We start from the raw sequence: 23414 nt of genomic DNA, 5'->3' as shown, positions 1-23414 counted from the left end.
TCTGCTACAGAAGCGGTGGAGGAGCACCGAAGATACGGGAGGACGATCTTCAGTTGATTGCTCAAAGGCTTCAGCAGCCCAGTAATGGCAAATAAAATCTTGACTTGGAATGTCAATGGTTTGAACTCAGCTCAGAAGAGAAGAAAAATATTTCATTATTTGAAACAATTTAAAAATGATGTTATTTGCTTACAAGAAACGCATATTAAATTATCAGATCAAAAGTACCTAATAAACTCAAAGTTAGGTAAACATTTTGTTGCTTCAGCTTTGGAGAAAAAACATGGCATAGTGGTTTATTTGAGAAAAGATATACCAGCCAAGTTAATAGAGGCAGATATTCACGGAAGATATATTGCTATTGAACTTACAATAGAAACAAAAAGGACTCTCTTGCTTGGTATATATGCACCCAATCAGCAACAAGAAAATTTTTATAGAATGTTATATGATAAGTTGAATCTATGGGATTATAAATCGTGCATTATATTGGGAGATTGGAATGGAGTAATAGATACACGAAAGGACAAGAGAATTTCTTCCAAGAAGATACCTGCACATGCAAAGCTGCCTAAATCCTTTTTTGATATGATAGAAGATTTTGAATTAAGAGATGTATGGAGACTGCGAAATTTGGAGGAAAGAGACTATACTTTTTTCTCTGATAGGCATCAATCCTTCTCACGTATTGATTTTATTTTAATTTCTAATGATTTGCTTTTTAGAGTGAAGAAAACTAAGATATTTCCAAGATGTTTGTCTGATCATAGTCCTGTTTGGATGGAATTGCAATATGGAAAAGAGGGTAGAAGAACTTGGAGATTAAATGAAAATTTGTTTAGATATCAGGATAATGTAAATCAACATTCCACAAACGAACCAGCAATGACTATGATGATTTAACTCATATAGATTTCACAGAAGACAACGTTGGTAAAGCTCTTCACAACTTAAAACCATCGCTTTCTATTGGACCCGATGGACTATGTGCATATTTCTTAAAAAAACTTTCCATTAATATAGCTGAACCCCTAAGTATTATCTTTGATAAAGCTTTCACTACCAGTTCTCTTCCCAAACTTTGGTCACTAGCCACAGTCATCCCCATCTTCAAAAAAGGAGACCCCAGCTTAGTCGAAAACTACAGACCGATCTCCTTTGTCACCTGCAAAGTCATGGAATCTATCATCAACCAATCCATTACCTCACACTTAGAAACTAACAACCTACTCTCCAACAAACAATTTGGTTTCAGGAAAAGTTATCATGTAACTTACAACTTCTCCACTGCAAAAACATATGGACTTCAAATCTAGATCAAGGCAAATCAATAGATGCAATCTACATAGACTTCTGCAAAGCTTTTGACTCAGTAGTACACGATAAACTTCTCCTTAAACTAACATCCTATGGCATCTCAGGACCCCTCCACAAATGGATATCTGCTTTTCTGTCTAACAGACAACAAGTGGTCAAAATTGGCAATGCTTTATCAAATCCTGTTCCTGTCAAGAGTGGCGTTCCTCAAGGCAGCGTCCTTGGACCAACACTCTTTATTCTATACATTAATGATCTTTGTGACCATATCTCAAGTAATTGTGTTCTCTTTGCTGACGATGTCAAACTATTTAACACCACAGACAACACTTCTATCATTCAAAACGACCTTGACCATTTAACCGCTTGGTGTAAAAATTGGCAGCTCCAAATTTCAACCAGCAAATACTCAGTCTTACAGATAGGAAAAAAGAACTCTAAAACTAAGTACATACTAGATGGACATTACCTTACAGACGACCCCCATCCCGTTAAAGACCTTGGAGTTTTCATGTCAAATGATCTAAGTGCCAAAGCCCACTGCAACTACATAGCAAAAAAAGCTCTAAGAGTTGTAAACCTAATTTTGCGTAGCTTCTTTTCCAAAAACACCACACTACTAACCAGAGCATATAAAACATTTGCTAGACCAATTCTAGAATACAGCTCACCTGTTTGGAACCCTCACCACATCTCTGACATCAATACAATTGAACGTGTCCAGAAATATTTTACAAGAAGAGTTCTCCATTCCTCTGAAAACAACAAAATACCTTATCCCACCAGACTTGAAATCCTAGGCTTAGAAAACTTGGAACTCCGTTGCCTTGACAAGACCTAAGTTTAACTCACAGAATCATCTATTGCAATGTCCTTCCTGTCAAAGACTACTTCAGCTTTAATTGCAATAATACAATAAACCAATAGATTTAAACTTAATGTAAACCGCTTTAATCTAGATTGCAGAAAATATGACTTCTGCAACAGAATCATCAGTGCTTGGAATACTTTACCTGACTCTGTGGTCTCTTCCCATAATCCTAAAAGCTTTAACCAAAAACTTTCTACTATTGACCTCACCCCATTCCTAAGAGGACCATAAAGGCGTATAAGCGCACAAACGTGCCTACCGTTCCTGTCCTATTGTTTTTCTTTTCTTCTTCCTATATATGTTTATATGTGTATATACTATATAATCTTTTTGTATGATGTTGTGACAAAATAAATAAATAAATAAATCCATCGCATCAAAGGATTCATCTTTCATCTTATTCATTGTTTGCTGCCTTTTTAAAATGTTTATTTTATTCTGCCTTTATTATTTTTATAAATAATTCAAAACAATGAGCATACCTAATACTCCTTTCTACTTTCTATTTTTCCCGCAACAGTCACTCTGTGAGAAGATGAGCTGTGCTTTGGAGATTTGAAGAATCAGGAAAAAAAGAAAGAAAGAAAGATAGAAAGAAAACCAAGTCATAGACCGTATTGGAGCCAATGTGGATTAGGATTTTTTGTCCATTTATTTTAAAGATCTGAACTGTGCTTTTGGTATCTTAATCAGAGGTGATATGCTCTTGATTTGGACCCAATCGCCTGATCTGGTAGCGATGGCAGCGGGTGGTTCAGAGAACCGGTAGCAAAAATCCCTGCCGCCCCCGCATGCCCAGCTGAGCCGCGTGATCATCCGAGGTTTTTTATTTTAACTTTTAAAAGCATTTTTTCTTCGGCCAAAAGAATGCTTTTAAAAGTAAAAAAAAAGCCTCTGATCATCGTGTGCCCTGACATATGCCCTGACTGAAGAAAAAAAAGCCTCTGACAATCAGGCAACTCAGCTGGGATTGTCAGAGGCTTTTAAAAGCATTTTTTCTACAATCTCTTTGGCCAAAGAGGTTGTTAAAAATGCTTTTAAAAGGCTCTGATGATCCCAGCTGAGTTGCCTGATTGTCAGAGGCTTTTTTTTCTTCAGTCAGGGCATATGTTCAGTCAGGGCATATCCTGTACTAGAGGGAACAAATAAGTCTTGATAGGTTTTCTAAATCCCAGGAGAGATGGAGCTGGCTGAATATCTGCAGGGAGGCAAGTACAAAGAGTATCCAAAAAGCTTGCTTTTGAGGTTCTGCCACATGGCAACATCCTGTAGGGACGGGACCTGAGGGCAGTTAACTCTGAGCTGGTCAGACAGAAAGATGAATATAGGACAATGATAGTGAATCTGTGACGTGTGTCAAAGATGACATGCCAGGACATTGTAGGGGTGACACAGGTTATGCATTTGACACACTGATCCCCCAAAATTTTCCCCTAGTGCTATAGGAGGAAATGGTCTGTTGACAATGTTCTTTGGACAGCCCAGGGGTGAAATGTAAAATTTGTTACTACTGGTTCTGTGGGCATAGCTTGGGGGGGAATGTGATTGGGTGGGCGTGGCAAACTTTTTTTTCCTTTTAAAAGCATTTTTTCTACCACCACTTTGGCCGAAGAGGTTGTAAAAAATGCTTTTAAAAGCCTCTGATGATCCCAGCTGAGCCGCGCGATCATCAACGGGTTATCTACGGGATCGCCTTCTGCCACCATTTGCCTCCCACCGACCCGTGCGCTCCCATAGGGAGGGCTTCCTCAGGATGCCGTCAGCCAAACAATGTCGGCTGGTGACCCCCAGGGGGTGGGCCTTCTCTGTGGGGGCCCCTACCCTCTGGAACGAGCTTCCCCCAGGACTTCATCAACTTCCTGATCTCTGGACCTTTCGCCGCGAGCTGAAGACGTATTTATTCTTCCGCGCAGGACTAGCATAGAATTAGTATTAGTATTTGTAATTTTAAATGGGGTTTTATGGTTTATGTATTTTAATTTAGGGACCAAATTTAATAAGTTTTTAAGCATTGTTTTTATTTGTACTGTATCCATGGATTGTTGATTTTATCTGGCTGTGCACCGCCCTGAGTCCTTCGGGAGAAGGGCGGTATAAAAATTAAATAATAAGAAGAAGGGAGGAATTATACTTGGTTTCAATATGGGCAAATAAGTGCTAGATGGAAAGAAGATCAAAAAATTGGTATAATGCAAAGGGAGGAAAATTTAATAAAGCAAATTAGAAATCAGATCCAGGAGCATATAAAGAGATTGTATAATGTGTTGCTTGAAATAGATTCGGAAAAGGATTTGGTAAAGGACTGTATGATAAAATGGGCACAGAATATTCAGGAACCAATAATGTTGGAAACATGGGAGAAAATCTGGATTAAAAATGTTAAGTTTACACAAGCACAGAATTTAAGGGAAATTTTTTATAAGATGTTTTATAGATGGCACTTAGATCCCAAAAAATTATCATGTATGTATCCTGATATCCAAGCGAAATGTTGGAGGTGTGATTGTGATGACGCTATATATTTTCATATTTGGTGGACTTGCAAGAAAATTAAGGCCTTTTGGATAAGAATTTGGTGGATTATTCAAAATGTACTGAAGAAGAAAATAAAGTTCCTGCCGCAATTTTTTCTTTTGGGAATTATAACGGATTGTACAGGGATTGAGACTAAATTGATTCTGAATTTAATAACAGCAGCAAGACTGTTGATTGGACAATACTGGAAGAAAGAAGAGGTACCTACAATAGAAGAATGGATATTGAAAGTCATTAATTTGGCTGAGATGGCTAAAATCTCAGCTTTTTAAAAGACAATCATGGGAAAGATATTTAATTGAATGGAAAAAATGGATTGATTATCTACAAAACAGATATCAGATTAAGAAATATCAGATTGCCTTTGAATAATTAGGAAGTATTATTTTATGTAATGGGGAGGGGGTTGGGAGATGAAAAGATTTGGATGAGGTTAATTGGATTAGAAGGGAAAATTTTACTCTCTGTTTGGTTTATGTATAACAATACCTTGTGATTGACCGGGAAGCCGGGGGAAGGAGGAAGGGATTTTCTGGGAGGGAGGGGGAAAAAAGGGGGGGAATGTTTTTGTTTCTTAAAACTTTTTTAATTAAAAAAAATTAAATAAGAATAATAATAATAATTATCATCATCATCATCAGAGGCTTTTTTTTTACTTTTAAAAGCATTTTTTCAGCTGAAGAAAAGCTTAACAAAATCTGATGATAGTCTCAACTGAGCAGTTAATTTTTAACTTCTAACCATGTAATATAATCATCTAAATAGCATTTATGTAGACATGATTCTTTGAGCTCAAGTAGGAGGTTAAATTGCAAAACTATCTCTGAACAGGAGATAAAACTTCACTCAGAATCAAAAATGGTTTTTATTTTGCATCATTAATGAATGGTATAAGATCTAATTTAAGCTCCATTTGAAGATCTATCAGAATAAAAAATGTTGTTTGAAACTATCAGACAAGAAAGTGAGAAGCAAAGATTTATAAAGAAACAGAATGTAATATCACATTTTAAGTGGTAAGAAGCTTGTAATTTCTGTCAATGATTGCATTTCCTCTTAATATTGATCTAGGAAAAATAACCAATGATGAAATTTTATTTCACTTTTGTTTTTCATGCATTACTAACTACACACCAAAATGAAAGTGCTGACAGTGATGAGGACATGTATAAACAGCATGTATGATCACATCTGGATCTACAAACTCATTTTTTAAACAACCTATTTGGCCAAAGAGGTTGTAGAAAAAATGCTTTTAAAAATGCTTTTAAAAGGTTAAAAAAAAGGCTCTGATAATCATGCAGCTCATCTTATGTGAACTAGATTTCTATAGTTTATAATGCCATCTAATCAACTGATTAACTAGCATTTCATGTAAATTTTATAATTAACTTATTTGTTTTATTATGACAAGTTATATCAGCATTAGATGTATTAAATCTTGTTCACCAATTATTAAAAATGTATTTTCTCTTTCAATTTAGAATGATGACTTATAACAGAAAACAAACACTGGATTCTCCCAAACATGTAAAAAATAACTTAACATAACATAACATAACATAACATAACATCAGAGTTGGAAGGGACCTTGGAGGCCTTCTAGTCCAACCCCCTGCCCAGGCAGGAAACCCTACACCATCTCAGTCAGATGGTTATCCAACATTTTCTTAAAAATTTCCAGTGTTGGAGCATTCACAACTTCTGAAGGCAAGTCGTTCCACTTATTAATTGTTCTAACTGTCAGGAAATTTCTCCTTAGTTCTAAGTTGCTTCTTTCTTTGACCAGTTTCCACCCATTGCTTCTTGTTCTACCCTCAGGTGCTTTGGTGAACAGCCTGACTCCCTCTTCTTTGTGGCAGCCCCTGAGATATTGGAACACAGCTATCATGTCTCCCATAGTCCTTCTTTTGTTAAACTAGACATACCCAGTTCCTGCAACCGCTCTTCATATGTTTTATCCTCCAGTCCCCTAATCATCTTTGTTGCTCTTCTCTGCACTCTTTCTAGAGTCTCAACATCTTTTTTACATCGTGGCGACCAAAACTGGATGCAATATTCCAAGTGTGGCCTTACCAAGGCATTATAAAGTGGTACTAACACTTCACGTGGTCTTGATTCTATCCCTCTGTTTATGCAGCCCAGGACTGTGTTGGCTTTTTTAACAGCTGCTGCACACTGCTGGCTCATATCTAGATGGTTATCCACTAGGACTCCAAGATCCCTCTCACAGGTACTACTATTGAGCAAGGTACCACATATACGGTACTGTGCATTTTGTTTTTTTGGCCTAAATGTAGAACCTTACTTTTTTCACTGTTGAATTTCATTTTGTTAGATAGCGCCCAATGTTCAAGTCTGTCAAGATCTTTCTGTAACTTGAGCCTATCTTCTGGAGTGTTGGCTATTCCTGCCAGCTTGGTGTCATCTGCAAATTTGATGAGTTCCCCATCTATCCCCTCGTCCAAGTCATTGATGAAGATGTTGAAGAGTACTGGGCCTAAAACAGAGCCTTGGGGTACTCCACTGCATACTTCCTCCATGTGGATGTAGTCCCGTTGAGGACTACACGTTGAGTGCGGTTGGTCAGCCAGTTACGAATCCATCTGGTGGTGGTGCTCTCTAACCCACATTTTTCTACTTTATCTAGTAGTAGGTTATGGTCTACTTTATCAAATGCTTTACTGAAGTCCAAGTAAATTATATCAACAGCATTCCTCTGGTCTACTAATTTTGTCATTTTGTCAAAGAATGCGATAAGATTAGTCTGGCATGATCTGTTTTGACAAACCCATGTTGGCTTTTGGTTATTACTTTGTTTGCTTCTAGGTGTTCGTGATTCGTTGCTTGATTATCTTTTCCAGAATCTTCCCGGTATTGAGGTCAGACTGATAGGTCTGTAGTTTCCTGGATCTGTTTTTTCCTTTTTGAAGATGGGAACTACATCAGCTCTTTTCCAGTCCTCTGGCAGCTCCCTGTGCTCCAGGATCTTTGAAAGATATAGTTCAGTGGTTCTGAGATCACGCCTGCCAGTTCCTTCAGAACCTTGGGGTGTAATCCATCCGGTCCTGGTGATTTGAACTCGTCTAGGGTAGACAGGTGTTCACTTACCATTTTCTTCCCTATTTTAACTTGTGTTTCTAATCTGTTTTTTGTAGTGCTGTTTTTGATAGGTTGGATTGTTTTTTCCTTTTGTGTAAAGACAGATGCAAAATATGAGTTAAGTAGATCTGCTTTCTCCCTGTTGCTTGTCATCTTCTTGCCACTTTCTCCCAGCAATGGGCCAATTGTTTCCTTGACTTTTTTCTTGTTTTTAACATGTTGGAAGAAGCTTTTTTTGTTATTTTTTATTTTTGTCGCTAGCCTTTGTTCATTGTGAGCCTTAGCTTTCCTCACTTCATCTTTACAGGCTCAGGCTATTTGCTGATATTCTGCCTTAGTTATTTGCCCCTCTTTCCACTTTTTATATTTGTCCTTTTTGTCTTTCAATTTGTCAGATAGTTCTTTATGCATCCATGCTGGTTTCTTTTGAGATCTACTATTTTTTTTCTTCATTGGTATTGTGTTAGACTGTGCTTTTATAATCTCACTTTTCAAAATTTCCCAAGCTTCTTGAGTTGTTTTCCCCCTGAGGATTCTCATCCATTGAATCCTTCTCAAGCTCTCTCTAAGTTTATTGAAATTAGCTCTCTTAAAGTCCAAGACTCTAGTTTGACTTTGTTCTACTACTTGTATTTGCTTAATGTCGAATTCCAATATTGCGTGGTCACTTGCCCCCAAGGTTCCTGTAGCTTCAACACCTTCTATCATTTCATCTCTGTTAGTGAGAATTAAGTCCAATATGGCTGATCCCCTTGTCGCCTTCTCTATTTTTTGGGAAACAAAGTTGTCTGCTAGGTTTGTTAGGAACCTGTTGGATCTTCCACTTGGTGCAGAGTTTGTTTCCCAGTTGATGTCAGGGTAGTTAAAATCCCCCATTACTACTGTGATGTGCTTCCTACATACCTTAGTTAGCTGACTAGCAAAAAGTTCATCTACTTCCTCTGTTTGGTTGGGTGGCCTATAGTATAGACCTATGGCAATATCGTTTTTCACCCCTTTTATATTGACCCAAATACATTCAAGATGATTTTCATCATTGTTGTGCTCTATTTCTGTAGAGATGTAGTTATTTCTTATATATAGTGCAACTCCACCTCCTCTTTTATTTGGTCTATTTCTTTTAAATAATTTATATCCCTCTAGCTGTATGTTCCATTTGTCAGTTTCATCCCACCAAGTTTCCGTAATGGCAACAATATCATATCTACCCTCATTTACTTGGATTTCTAATTCACCCTGTTTATTCCTCATACTCTGTGCATTGGTGTATAGACATTTGAGTCCATTTGGATTGATCTTGTGTTTACTGTCTACATAACCTGTGTTGACTGCCCCTACTTTCTTGCCACCTGTTGGTTTAGTGCACATGGTATGGCACTCACTGTTAAATGCTTGGTTTTGCTTGATAGCATGGTTGATAGTCTTACCCATACAGACATCTATGTTACATGCACTGATAACCCTTTTAGTTTTCGATTGCTGGGGACAGAAATTTTCTATATCAGTTAATTCTCTGTCCCCACTGTCCAGTTTAAATGTTTATCCAGAAAATCTGTGAATGTATTGCTGAAAACTTGCTGCAGTTCATTTTTTTCCAGCATTTAGGGCTAGAGATGAAAACAAAAGCAGACTCTTTGGAGTGTCAGCAGTCCATACCAAGAACTGAAAAGTAAAAAAGTAATGTCTCAAAATAAAATATCAAATCAAGGAAGAAAAGGGGTCAGGGTGCAAGCAGTTTGCACCAACAGTACATTCTTCATTATAAAGGACAGCTCTTTTTCCCCCCTAGAAAGCTGTTCTTTAGATTAATTCATTTTCTGAGTTTTGCTCCTGAATTTTCTTTTATAAAACAAAACTATAAACATAAACAATTTTTTTAATCCTTATGGACCACCTTCAGATTACCCCCCTCCTTTTCATGTTTTTCCTTTTTCTTCCCCTCATGTTTTCTTTCAAACTCAATAGGCTATTTTCCCTACTTGGGAAGTATCTGACCCTGGTGTTTTTTGAAGTAAAGCTTTCCAGTATGAGAAACCAGATCCGTGCCTGAAAAAGAGCCAAATCCCAGCCAAGCAGCAGCTTAATGAGGGAGTCTATTTATACAGGTCTTGATAAGGATAATTGCAGCAGAAACGTCCTCTACAAGCTTTTCTTTGTAGTGGTGATATCTGATGTCTCCACTTTCTTCTCCAACCCCCATACCTGCCCTTTTGACAGAGCAGCCCTTGGCATAATTGGTGGTAGGGTCTCAAACAGGCTTTTCCCAGAAGTGCAGGAGGAAGTTGAGAGATTGTTAAATGCAGGATCTAAAAAACTCCTTGGGGAATAAGGAGACCCGGTCCACCTCATTCTTGGGCCTCTGTTCACTTACAAGCAGGACATCTTATTATAAAGGGGAGAAGGAGGCATGTGGAGGTGTGGAATCGTTGGCCGAGTTTGCAGGGAGATTGGCTGAGTGGATGCTGCTGGCGAGGAGGAAGACATGGAGTGGTAAAGCCGGGGTGGGGGCAGCTTACTCCCTTCCCCAAAGCCCTGCCATGCTTGATTGCCTTCCACGCTGCCCTCCCAGCAGTCCCCCAGGCCCCTTGCCTTCCCCTCCGTCTTGGGTCCCACTGCCTGCATCCAGCCCATGACGGGGGACACTTTCTTCCTTCTCCTGCAGCAGCCACTACTCAGATCAGATGTGCGTGTGTGTGTGAGAGAAAGAGAGAGAGAGAGAGAGAAAGACAGACAGACAGACATGAGTGACGTCATGTTGGTCACACCCACCCAGTCACAAGGCCACCAAATCACGCCCACAGAACCGGTGGCAAAAAAATTTAGATTTCACCCCTGGTACAATTCCAAGCTTTAGGTGGAAAATGAATTCAAGGCTTTTGAACCTTCACTGGCATTGACCCATTACATTGCTCTACAGGCTAACCAAAGAACACAAGTTCATTGGAATAGAATAGAATAGAATAGAATAGAATAGAATAGAATAGAATAGAATAGAATAGAATAGAATAGAATAGAATAGAATAGAATAGAATTTTTTATTGGCCAAGTGTGATTGTACACACAAGGAATTTGTCTTGGTCTATATGCTCTCAGTGTACATAAAAGAAAAGATACCTTCATCAAGGTACAACTCTTACAATACTTAATGATAGTCATAGGGTACAAATAAGCAACCAGGAAACAATCAATATCAATATAAATCGTAAGGATACAAGCAACAAAGTTACAATCATACAGTCATAAGTGGAAGATGTCCTGCTTACAAGCAGGACATCTTATTATAAAGGTACACTCACAAGCTTTAGGTGGAAAATGAATTATTTATTTATTTATTTATCATTCAAATTTTTATACCGCCCTATCTCCCGAAGGACTCAGGGTGGTTCACAGCCTTATAAAAAACATAAGAATAAATACAAATTAAAACAACATTTAAAAAACTTATTACATTAGGCCGAATTTAAAACTATCGTTAAAATAATACAAAACCCCATTTAAAACTAACTTTAAAACTGAACTCTAGGCCAGCCCTGCACAAATAAATAGATGTGTCTTAAGCTCGCGGCGGAAGGTTCGAAGGTCAGGAAGTTGGCGAAATCCTGGGGGAAGCTCGTTCCAGAGGGTGGGAGCCCCCACAGAGAAAGCCCTTCCCCTGGATGTCGCCAGTCGGCACTGCCTGGCGGACGGCACCCTAAGGAGTCCCTCTCTGTGAGAGCGTACGGGTCGGTGGGAGGCAGTCGGTGGCAGTAGGCGGTCCCATAAATAACCCGGCCCTATGCCATGGAGCGCTTTAAAGATGGTAACCAAAACCTTGAAGCGCACCCGAAAGGCCACAGGTAGCCAGTGCAGTCTGCGCAGGAGTGGTGTCACATGGGAGCCACGAGGGGCTCCCTCTATCACCCGCGCAGCTGCATTCTGAACCAATTGAAGCCTCCGGATGCTCTTCAAGGGGAGCCCCATGTAGAGAGCATTGCAGTAATCCAAGCGAGATGTGACGAGTGCATGAGTGACCGTGCATAGGGCACCCCGGTCTAGGAAGGGGTGCAACTGGTGAACCAGGCGGATCTGGTAAAAAGCTCTCCTGGAGACAGCCGTCAAATGATCTTCAAAGGACAGCTGTCCATCCAGGAGAACGCCCAAGTTGCGCACCCTTTCCATCGGGGCCAGTAACTCGCCCCCAACAGTCAGCCGCGGCTGTAACTGACTGTACCGGGGTGCCGGCATCCACAACCACTCCGTCTTGGAGGGATTGAGTTTGAGCCTGTTTCTCCCCAACCAGACCCGTACAGCTTCCAAACACCGGGACAGCACTTCGATAGCTTCATTGGGGTGGCCCGGGGTGGAAAAGTACAGCTGAGTATCATCAGCGTACAGATGGTAACTCACCCCAAAACCACTGATGATCTCACCCAGCGGCTTCATTTAGATGTTGAATAGGAGGGGCGAGAGAATCGACCCCTGCGGCACCCCACAAGTGAGGTGCCTCGGGGACGACCTCTGCCCCCCCGTCAACACCGTCTGCGACCGATCAGAGAGATAGGAGGAGAACCACCAATAAACGGTGCCTCCCACTTCCAATCCCTCCAATTGGTGCAGCAGGATACCATGGTCGATGGTATCAAAAGCCGCTGAGAGGTCTAATAGGACCAGGGCAGAGGAATAACCCCTATCCCTGGCCCTCCAGAGATCATCCACCAACGCGACCAAAGCCGTCTCCGTGCTATAACCGGGTCGAAAGCCGGACTGGAACGGGTCTAGATAGACAGTTTCATCCAGGTACCGGGGTAATTGACATGCCATTCAACCTTCACTGTCATTGACCCCATTACATTGCTCTGCAGGCTAATCAAAGAGCACAAGTGCAATGTGAAGGGGAAGGAAATATTGGTGAGCTTCTATTTGCTATTCCTCCACAACTGAAATACTTACAACAAACAAACAGAATGTGATTCACCATCCCTTTGTAGCTATCTAGAAGCATCTCGGATTTCTAACTTCCCATCACATTCCAGTTCAACCCACTACCAATTATACTGCCAAGATAATGCTGAATCTTTCTGTTTTCTGAATGGTTTTCACAATCCATATATCTTAAAAGTTTCCTTTGCTGCAGATGTTATATTCACCATTCCTAAGAGGGAAGATATTCAGAAGCCTCCTGGCAAAATGGTAGGCATCAAATAATCTACCATTTTAGTGTCGCATATAGTTCCCAAGTTATTTAAATGTGTCACTCCCAAGAAAGTGGTAATCCCAATCTACAGCTTACTTAGCAGCTCTCATATGGCTCATAACAGATGTTTTCACCCCCAGAATGTTGCCTTCCTATTTTACAACTTCATAACATATGCATTCAGAGAATGTTATTTTATATTTACAGAAGAGTATAATTTTATTCAATTTTTCTCACTGGCATCATAGCATACTAATTTGGAACAATATAAGAAAATATGAGGGTTGAACTGGGGAATTCTTCGTGCTCTCTAAATTGAGTGTTTGCTTGCTGATGTTTTATTACCCAGCTAGGTGCAACAATACCCGCAAGGCTCAGAAAGCATTAAGAACTCCACAATTTAGATCAGCTGCACCATCCAATTTCCACCATTTTGTTCAAGGGAAAAGCATAGCAACTTCAGAACTTCTAGTGTAAACAGTCGTGTAAATTACTAATGTGAACACAATTTCAGTCCTAATAAACAGCCTTGTATTGATTTTTGGCATAGTCAGTTAATAGACATTATTTTCGGAAAGCTTTGCATCTTAAATGTTATTTCTGGGATTAGTTACATGACTATGCACTCAGGTTTCTGTATTTTTCCTTTTCCTTTAATTTGCTTTTGTGTGTGTGTGTTTTGATCACATTAACTGTGGTTTGTGAGTGTAGGATTAAAACCACCACTATTAACATTATTATTAAATAAATTATTATTATTAACACCATTAACAAATTGTCCTATACCTACAGTGAATTATGTCCTGGGAAAACTAACCAAGAATGTTAATCGTAGTACCCTGTATGTTTATATGTATATGTAATAAAAAATAGGAAACACAAGAGGGTGCCATAACATAGGAAAGGAGTTTAAGATAGGAAGTTTCCCAAACTTTGCATCTTCCAGATGTGATGGGATTGCAGCTCCCATCAGACCTGGAAGGATATATTATTCAGTTTTGAGAAATCTCAAGGATTGTGTGCCACATACAAATAAATCAATATATTAAAATATTGAACAAACATTAAAGGGAAAGAAGAACCTAACCACTGACAAGGTATAATTTACTAATGATAAGCCAACTATGAATCTGATTTGGAAGAACTGCTTTGTACCGTGTTAGATCAGATGATGGAAGAGACAGACACAGCTCTTTCAGTAACAACAGCTCTTTATTAGTAAACCAGTACAACCCAACAACTTGCTTGTCTGTCAGTGTTCTCTTTTATAGAGGGCTGTCAGACGGCTTAACCAATGAGCTTCAAGTATTTTTCCACCATTTTGGAGGACCTGAGTGAAGCCTACTGCTCAGGGGTGAAATCTAATTTTTTTTGCTAACGGTTCTGTGGGCGTGGCTTGGTGGGCGTGGCTTGGTGGTCATGTGACCAGATGGGTGTGGCCAACTTGTAAAATGTGGTGAAGCTCACTTAACAATGCTCTTGCTTAGCAACCAAAATTTGGAGCACAATTGTGGTCATAAGCTTTCTTTCTTTTCTTTCTCTCTCTCTCTCTCTCTCTCTTTCTCTTTCTTTCTTTCTTTCTTTTTCTTTCCTTCCTTCCTTCCTTCCTTTCATATCTCTCTCCCCCTTCCTCTTTCTTTCTCTTTCTCTCTCTCTTTCTCTCTCTCACTCACTCTCTCTCATAAACGCAAACACACACACACACACACACACACACACACACACACACACACACACACGGTCTGGGACATAGACACAGAGCCCTTCCGGGGAGTTTTCCTGCCCGGACACAGCAGCAATAGTGGCAGCAGTGGCAGCAGCAGAGTTTGTCTGGGCTGCCCCACCATCCTGGAACTGTGCTGCGCCAGGGAGTTTTGCCACATGGACGATCCCGGCAGCAGTGGCGGCGGCAGTAGAGCTTGCCTGGGCTCCTCCGCCATCCTGGAACTGCACTGTGCCAGGGAGTTTTCCCATGTGGAAGCTCCCGGCAGCAGCGGCGCTGGCAGTGGCAGAGTTTGCCACGGTACCGACTGTACGGCGTTGGCTCAGCCAGGATTCTGCGTGTCGAAAACTTCTGGACCGCAGTGGCTCAGGAAATCGCTCGTTTCCTGTTGTCTGAAACTCCTTGAAGTTCGTTCGCCTCGAGGAAGCACTCGAAACGAGCCATGTATGACCCCCATTTTTCCTTAGCTGGGTCGAATGGCGCTGGCGGTGTGTAGCCGGACATCGCTGCTTTCCGCCCCTTGTTTGCTGAGTTCGCGTCTTCCTGGTGAGTTCAGCTCTTTTCCTGGCGCTCTTAGCCTCGAGATCCCACCTTCGTCGCCAGTGTTAGATTCAGGCAATAACGAGGCAGGAGACCAGGATAGTGACAACAGCTCTTTACTATATGGTGAACCCAGCAGCCAGTGCTGGGAAAAACCTCTCTTTATATACAGTTTAGCCGGAGGCTTCAACCAATCAGCAACGTGCTATTTTCCCGCCAAAACTTTTAAAGATACATTACAGGTCCCCCCGAGGCCGAGCACAGTGTGTCTCCCCCACACTGCCAGCATTGGCTTACCTTCTAGATCCTCTCCCTGCAGCCCTGCCATGCTTTCCTCAGTTTCCTGCCTTCCACTTGTCTGCCTTCACACATAGCTGCAGGCCGCAGACTGGTTCGGGGGCATGGCCAGCCAGAGATTGCTACCAGTTGTCTGAAACAGCCCCAATCTCCACTATCTACTCGCCCGATCTAGTCCGATCCAGTAGCATTTCACCCCTGCTATAGCTCATTCCTTATATGGTACATAACACCCTGCATCTCAGCTATTCATGAAAGGAGGCACAGCTTTTCTCAGACTTCTGCTTAAAGCAGAAAAAAATATATCTGGTTTATTGATTGATTGATTGATTGATTTAATCATATTTTTATACCGCCCTATTTCCCAAGGGACTCAGGGCGGTTTACAGTCAAGTAAAACATAAATATAAATACAAGGTAAAACCCCAATTTAAAAAACAGATCATTGAAGAAATGCAGCTTTAATGTGACTCTGAAAGTAAATGCTTTTCAGGTTTGCATGTTTTAAAAACCAGATAAAAGCACTATGTTCACACCACCCCTTCTGAATAATTTTCAAAGGGAATGTAGCTCTACCTGGGGACTAAAGTAACAACTAAAGAAAAAATGGTGACTCTCCAGTTGCTGCTGAACTGCAATCTTTATATCAGGACTTTGGCAGGATAAGGAGTGCACCTAGTTTCTAATACCACTCCTTAGTGGTGGTCATACTTCTGAGAGCTGCAGTTTGGCAACATTTTGGGAGCTACAGGTTCCCTATTCTGAATAAGTTTTAAGTGCGCCTCCTTTGGGGAGAAATTCTATTAGTATCACTCTCCTGATTACTGTCTCAGAAAATAGTTGACTGGCCGATAATCTTTCTCTCCCTTTGCGTGAGCTACCTGGGCCCAACTCATATTGTGTAACATGCTAAAGTACAATAATTGCATTTTCAGACATTGAATATTCCAAACAGCAGGGGAAAGTTGCAGAAAAAGAGAGAATGCAAATGTTTTCTTTCCTTACGAAGTCTTCCGTTAGGTTGGTCTCTTTTATAAATGGTATTGTGCTTGCCTGCCCCAAAGGGCAGGAGGGCATGCCAGCCAGTTGGTCACATAGCATGAAGAAAACCTCCTGTATTGTCCCCTTTATGTTTTGCTCATTAAGTTCTCAGAAAGTTGCCGTTTCCTCCCTCCTCTTTAATTAATTAATGTTTCTCTGGTCAGAATCTGTATTTAAGTCTTTCTTTTTTTATTTGTTCAGGTTTACATAAGCTAACCACTTCTTTTTCTTTTTCCTAGCCATTTCTTCCAGCCTTAGTCTCCCCTGCTCCCCACTGTGTAAAGTTTAAAGGCTCCTGCAGAGATTATCAACTGAATCCAGATTAAATAGAGCTCTGAGACAAGGAGCAGTAGGTGTGCTCACAGCTTCAAAAAAAAGCAGGAAATGGTGTGTCTCTCATTGTTTTCCTCTCACAAGCAGCTTCCTGGTCAGAGAATGAACCCAGCTGGGCCAGTCTGTAGCTTTCTGTTAAGGGAAAGAAAGTAGCCATTAAGAGGAGTGGAAGGATGTCCAGAAGTAAGAGGTTGGATGACCCTCAGCACAGTGACTAAGCCAAATACAGTTGGCTCTTGAGCTTTTTTCCCTATGTGGATATACCATTGCCAAGCTATAAATAAATCATCTCATATGGCTTAGTTGTGTTGCCCTAGCTTTTTTAAAATTATATTTTATTGCCAAGTTAGTCCAGTTTACTTTTAAAGATACACTAATTTTTATTTATCAATAGAAGTAATGTTACAGATAGTCCTTGAGTTATGAATGTAATGGAGCCTGCCAATTTCATTCGTAACCCGAGGATTCATGGGAATGAATTTCTATCTTGAATGGGATCACATCCTTTCGCCCACACATTCACTTATCGAATGCGAGGCTTGTTAAGTGCACAGGAAGTACTCCAGGGTAGGGAAGGCCATGGGGGCCCTAGTGATGGAACACACTACCTGTCTAAGACCACCCAAGGCCTCCCTGACCCACTGAAATATCTCATGCTTCGCACAATTGCTTTCCCCGAAACTGGGTCACTTACCGTGTGAAGATCTAGCAAGCAGTCACCTCTCCAGCCTCTCAGCAGTATGCACTTCTCTGCAGCTCCATTTGGGTCTCCGCAGGGCTCCCCTGGCATGTTGCAGGTCAAAATGGAACTTTGGAAGGGCAGCTCCACCATGCCAAGTAAGCCTGCAGAGGCCTAAATTGAGCTGCATAGAAGCGCATGTGGCTGAGAGGCTGGAAAGTAGACTACTTGCTAGATCTTTGCATGGTAAGTGACCCAGTGTGGCAGGTTGGGTGGGACGGATCCGCCCCTCTGAACCTCCATTTTGGCCAGCAAAGTACAGGACAACTGTTGCAGAGCCTCTGAGGTTGTGTTGTGACTCCAGCCCCCAAACCTGGCCCCATGCCCGAAAGTGACTCCGAGAGTCAGGGGGAAGGGACGGTAAGGCTTACCTCGGGAGCACCAATGCCTTTGGCCCGGCTCCAGGAGCCAGAGCCAGACCAGTCGGAGGACATAGTGAGGCCGTCAAATCCCCTGATTCCTCCCTTCCCCCAACTACGCCTTCAGACACAGCTGATAATAATCAAAGGGAAGGGTGGGGCAGGAGCCCCACCCCACAGGATATATAAGGAGCTTTGGGACTGCTCGCACTCCACGGGGAGCAAAAAATTAGCTGAACCGTTTCAAAGAGAGCTGAAGTCTTACTCTACGAGTCATTTGGTTTGAACTTTGGCAAGCAGCTGCGATTTCTCTGCTAGGACTGATAAGAGCCGTGAATCCACTGGCTGAAGGCCAGCTCGTTACTCAGAGGTGGGGAAGGAGACAGAACATATGGGCAAACAACTGCCACGGTGCTGCAAAGTTCATAGTTTTGGGACATTTTTGTAAAAGCTAGGGAGAACTTATTGCATAAGTTTGAACGTTCCCTAAGGGAACACTCGTAATTTGGGGATTACTTGTATCTGTATACATGCATACATACTCTTTTAAATAAGTAAGTGATCTCCTTTTGGCTGAATCTTTAAAGTATAATTCAACAGAAAACTGCTGTAAAACAAGAAGGGACTTTGTACCATCTACAGGACAGGTGATAAAGAAAAAAAAAGGAATATGATTCATATTTTAATACAGAAAATTTTGAAGATGGAGATAAAGATGAAACCAAAACTTTTCCTTTTATGTCTAATAAAAAAAGACCTGGAGAAAAAATTAGAAACTTTGTTACTATATATGTTGACAGCAGCAAGACTATTGTACGCACAAAAATGGAAGGACACTTCGATTCCTAACATGGACAAATAACTGCAGAAGTTGATGGAGTTGGCTGAAAGGGCAAAATTGACTATTTTGATTAAAGAAAAGAATATACGGTAAGTATTTTTTCCCCACATGGAGACCGCTTATGAACTTTGTGCTTAAAGTGGAAAAGAATGAAATTTTGATCTTGGGTTTTACCTATTAGATTGACAGATCTTTACAGAAATGACTATTATGAAAAAAAGTAGTTGTGATTTGATGTTAATGCCTTATTTTACTGCAACAGAGAGAGTGAATGTCAATGTTTCTTTTTCTCTTCTTCTCCCTTCTCTTCCCCCCCATCATTTTCCTATTTACTTTTGTAGTTTGTATCTTATTTTATCTCATAACCCAATAAAAATATTAAACCGAAAAAAGGAAAACTGCTGTGAAGCCACTACTGTAAAAATTGGCTGGGGAGGGAAGCATTTTTGCAGCCCTAAAAAGGTCTCTCCTCTTCACTTATTTTTCTCACATTCCAGACAGTCAATTGTTCATCTGGTTTTCATTAAAACAAAGTTTGCAAGGAACGGTAAATGGAAGATTGTGAGAATGTTTAGTTTAGCATAAATCTAAATAAATATTTTTAAAAATATGCCCCTTGGTTTTTTAAAAGGATATTTAAGAGATCAAGGAACTATCATTTCTCACACACCTAAATCTTTTACCTTCCTGCCCTGATCAGGAGCAAATCCATATATTCCTTTTATCTTGCAACTGCCCTGCCTGGTTCAAAGCAATTTTAGAAAACAGAATTATTAAGAAGGTATATTGTTTATGTTTCTTCTTTTACGGATAGCTCAGATGAAAAGTTTGTTAATGTGTCCCTAATTTTTGTGTTCTTAAAATCTGGAACAATGGCTGTTGAACTTTACGGGGTTTGTTTTCAACTTGTATTTTCTTGTCTTTTCCCAGAGGAGGAGATATAATAAGTTGCCGGACGTCTTCCCGGAATCTTGTAGAGTTTGCCAAGACTTACTGCATCCTGCTCTTTTGTCTTAAACAGAAACCCAAAATCACTGCTAGGAGCATATAACTGTAGAAGATTTTAATGCAATGAAAAACTTTTAACTTCTCATGCTCATATTCTGTAACCTTTGTTTGAATATGCCCAAATATCTATTTTTTAGTCACATCCTCATGATGTTGCTTTTGTCTGATCTCCAACACCTAGCTAAAGCAGCTGAAAGAGAATTCTGGGGCCCAAACTAAAAGCCCCCAATGTAGAAATATATGCTTATGAAAAACAAAGCACTGATGGGGCTACATGGTTGGCCACTACCCCTATTCCTAAAATTGCTTTCCGGGAAAATGAAACTTATCAGCTCAGCCATAAAACATTCAGAAAGCCAAGGAATGCTGATAAACTGGGAGAAGGACAGTGACAAACAAACAGAAGGGGGGAAAAAAATCTTCCCTGGATACTGCTTTTGTTCTTACAAAACACCATTTGTCCTCCTGCCCCAGTATCTCATAGTTGCATTTTAATAGTCTGACTTCACTAGGCACATAATGTTATATCCAAACTCATGTATATTCTAATATGCAAAATCTATGTACTTTAACTCCACCTCTCTTTAAACCTATTTTACCCAAATCGTTGGGGTCAATACGTTGACTCTGTAAACCGCTTAGAGAGGGCTGTAAAGCACTGTAAAGTGGTATATAAGTCTAAGTGCTATTGCTATTGCAATCTCCAACGCTGTCAATAAACCAATTTATGATTCAGTGTAATCTCTTTCTGGTCTCCAGTCCAAATACACCCATAAAAATTTCTACTACAGTTTAATATCTTTATTCCATTTTTAAAACAGTGTTTTCCCTCTGTTCGGGATTCAAGTTTTTAACAATACAATCTGGCATATTTTATTAATGATGTAGATAAGAAGGTGAGGGATTAAATTCTCTCTAGACCCGTGATGGCGAACCTATGGCATATGTGCCATTTGCGGGCACGTGAGCTGTTGCCCTAGTTCAGCTCCAGCACACATGAGCACGGCGGCCAGCTGATTTTTGGTTGGCCCACCCACACCCTCACCTCCCAGGAGTCTCCACGCAGCCCATTTTGAATGCCAGGTAAGTACAGGGCTCGTGCGGAGGCTCTACGAAGGCGTTTTCAGCCTCCAGAGGGCCTCTGGGAGTGAAGGGGTAGGCCATTTTTTGGCCTCCCCAGACTCCAGGAAAGCTTCTGGACCCTTGTGAGGACGAAAAACGGGCCTACTGGGCCTACCAGAAGTCTGGAAACGGGCCGTTTCTGGCCTCCGGAGGCTTCAGGGAGGCCTGCTAGGCCCAAAATGGGGCACAGGAGGGGTCATGCATGCATGCGTGGGGGGCATTGAATTATGGGTGTGGGCATGCACGTTTCCCCCGCTTTTGGCATGCAACGGCAAAAAGTTAACCATCACTGCTCTAGACAATACTTGCCTCCCTAAATTGCAGTAGTCACACCCCTGTCCTCTAGCAGTTGGGCATTGCTAGGCTGCTGAAGATTAACCATTAACGACTGAATATTAGCTTCTGGAGAGACATTTGCCTGTCTTAATGCCCAACTGGCACTTTCTGAAGCATTTTTCCAGGCTTACCTCATACACCTTAGAGCAAGGGTGTCAAACTGGTGGCCTGGGGGCCAGATGCATCACGGCCAGGCCACGCCCACTCCAATTCAGCAAAGGGGTAAAATGTCACGAAATGTCACATGATGCCAAAGTGACACAGCAAGTTTGACACCTATGCCTTAGAGGAAACTTAATTTCATTGAGGACCGCATCAGAGTTGTGGCCAGCTCGACATCACTCGTGTCGGAGGTGCCTGTGGTGGCTGCCAGCGAAAACAGGCTGCTGAGCTCCATTTTCAGTGCGACAGCCTCCTGCAACCCTTTACCAATGAAAACGGAGCTTGGAAGGGCCACCTGCAGCCCTCCTGAGCTCTGTGTTTACTGGCAGAGGCACTGTGGGCCAGTCCTTTGCTATTTCCAGGGTGGCCTGTGGGGCCACCCTGGAAAAAGCACCCCGTGGGCTGGATTCGGCCCCCAGGCCTTTAGTTTGACACAACTGCCTTAGAGTGACACACGTTTAGTAAATGGTAACAAAGTCTAGTTGTCTTTTGAAAAAGCACCTTTAGGACAACCATGACTGGATGACTCTCCATAGACAATAGGGGAGTATGTGCATTGGTCCTCCCCCTACCTTCCCCTTGTGCATGTTCAGTGCTGGAATTTAGAATGCAAACTCTAAAGGGAATTCTGCTCCCGTTCATGTGAATGTAATTGGAATTTTCCTTTGTGATAGATTGACCAGATATTCTGGTTTAGGGAGGAGCATTCTGGGCATCAGCAATACAGCCCCGCAAACAGGAAAAGAGATGTTTGGCAGCATACAAGTTTAATAGATGATGATGATGATGTCACACTTTCTAAGAGGTAGCAGTACAGTAGCACAAGCAGCAGGGTGCTCAAATGGTCAAAACAACACAGTACAGGGGAGAAAACTTTTTTAGTTGCCATTAGTTCAGTCATGTATATAGTATCAAGGCTAGAAAACTCCACTACAGAGTTTTCAGTATAGTATCTCATTGCTGCCATGTAGAAAACACTATGTCTTACACTCAGACATAGAAGTCTAAATTGAGTTATTTCAAGTACTTGAAATTATGAACATTAATCAATAGATTATACAAAGAAAAGTATCCCTTTTATTCTTGGAAATTTGGAAATGGTGTGCTATCACCTTCTTCAAAGATGTTTTTACTTCCCAGCCTAGTATACAAACTGGCATTTCAAGCAGTCTCCCAATTACTAACCAGGCCTAACCTTGCTTAACTTTTCAAGATTGAATAGTTGCTGTATGTAGCTAGGCAACATATTTTATAAAACCAGCCAAAGTAGCACAAAAGGATATGCAAACCTTTGTGTTCTCCAGAACTCTTCCTAAAACAGCATGTTACCAAAAGTAGGCCTTCTATCAAATCAGGAGATAAATTGTTGCTTCTCCAACTTTGGAAATACTCATTAATAGCTACCGTATATACTCGAGTATAAGCCGAGTTTTTCAGCACGTTTTTTGTGCTGCAATACTCGAGTCTACAGAGCCGACCCATTTGCCCTCGAACAGCTGGGCCGGGCATGCTTTGCCAGCTCGGCCGGCTCGTTTTGGCGGCGGCTGGCCTCCGGCGTTTTCTTCCGCCGCTTTTGATGGCGGCGGCGGTGGTGGCGGAGGCGGGCGGAGGGGCGTTCGACATTTCGCCCCCTCTCACTCGTCCTCCTCTTGCCAGCGGTGGGGGCGGAGGCGTTTATCACGAATACATCCCAATAAAATGCAAAGGTTTCAAAGCATGTTTTGGAAAAGCAGCGAGGATGGGGGAGAATGCTGCCTTGAATGTGAAAAGCGTGGAAAACTCCAACTACAGTATAAAAAAACATTTGCACTCAGTACTTTTTATTTTATTTTATTTTTGCCAAGTTTTCCCCAGGTTTTTTCCCCTATGGAAATTGGGGAGGTGGGGAGAAAGAGGTGAAAAGAAAAGCCTCTTG

The sequence above is a fragment of the Ahaetulla prasina genome, chromosome 1, assembly GCF_028640845.1.
Source record: "Ahaetulla prasina isolate Xishuangbanna chromosome 1, ASM2864084v1, whole genome shotgun sequence".
Classification (NCBI taxonomy): domain Eukaryota; kingdom Metazoa; phylum Chordata; class Lepidosauria; order Squamata; family Colubridae; genus Ahaetulla; species Ahaetulla prasina.
The sequence above is the reverse complement of the archived record's forward strand: the minus strand, read 5'-3'. Positions refer to the sequence as shown.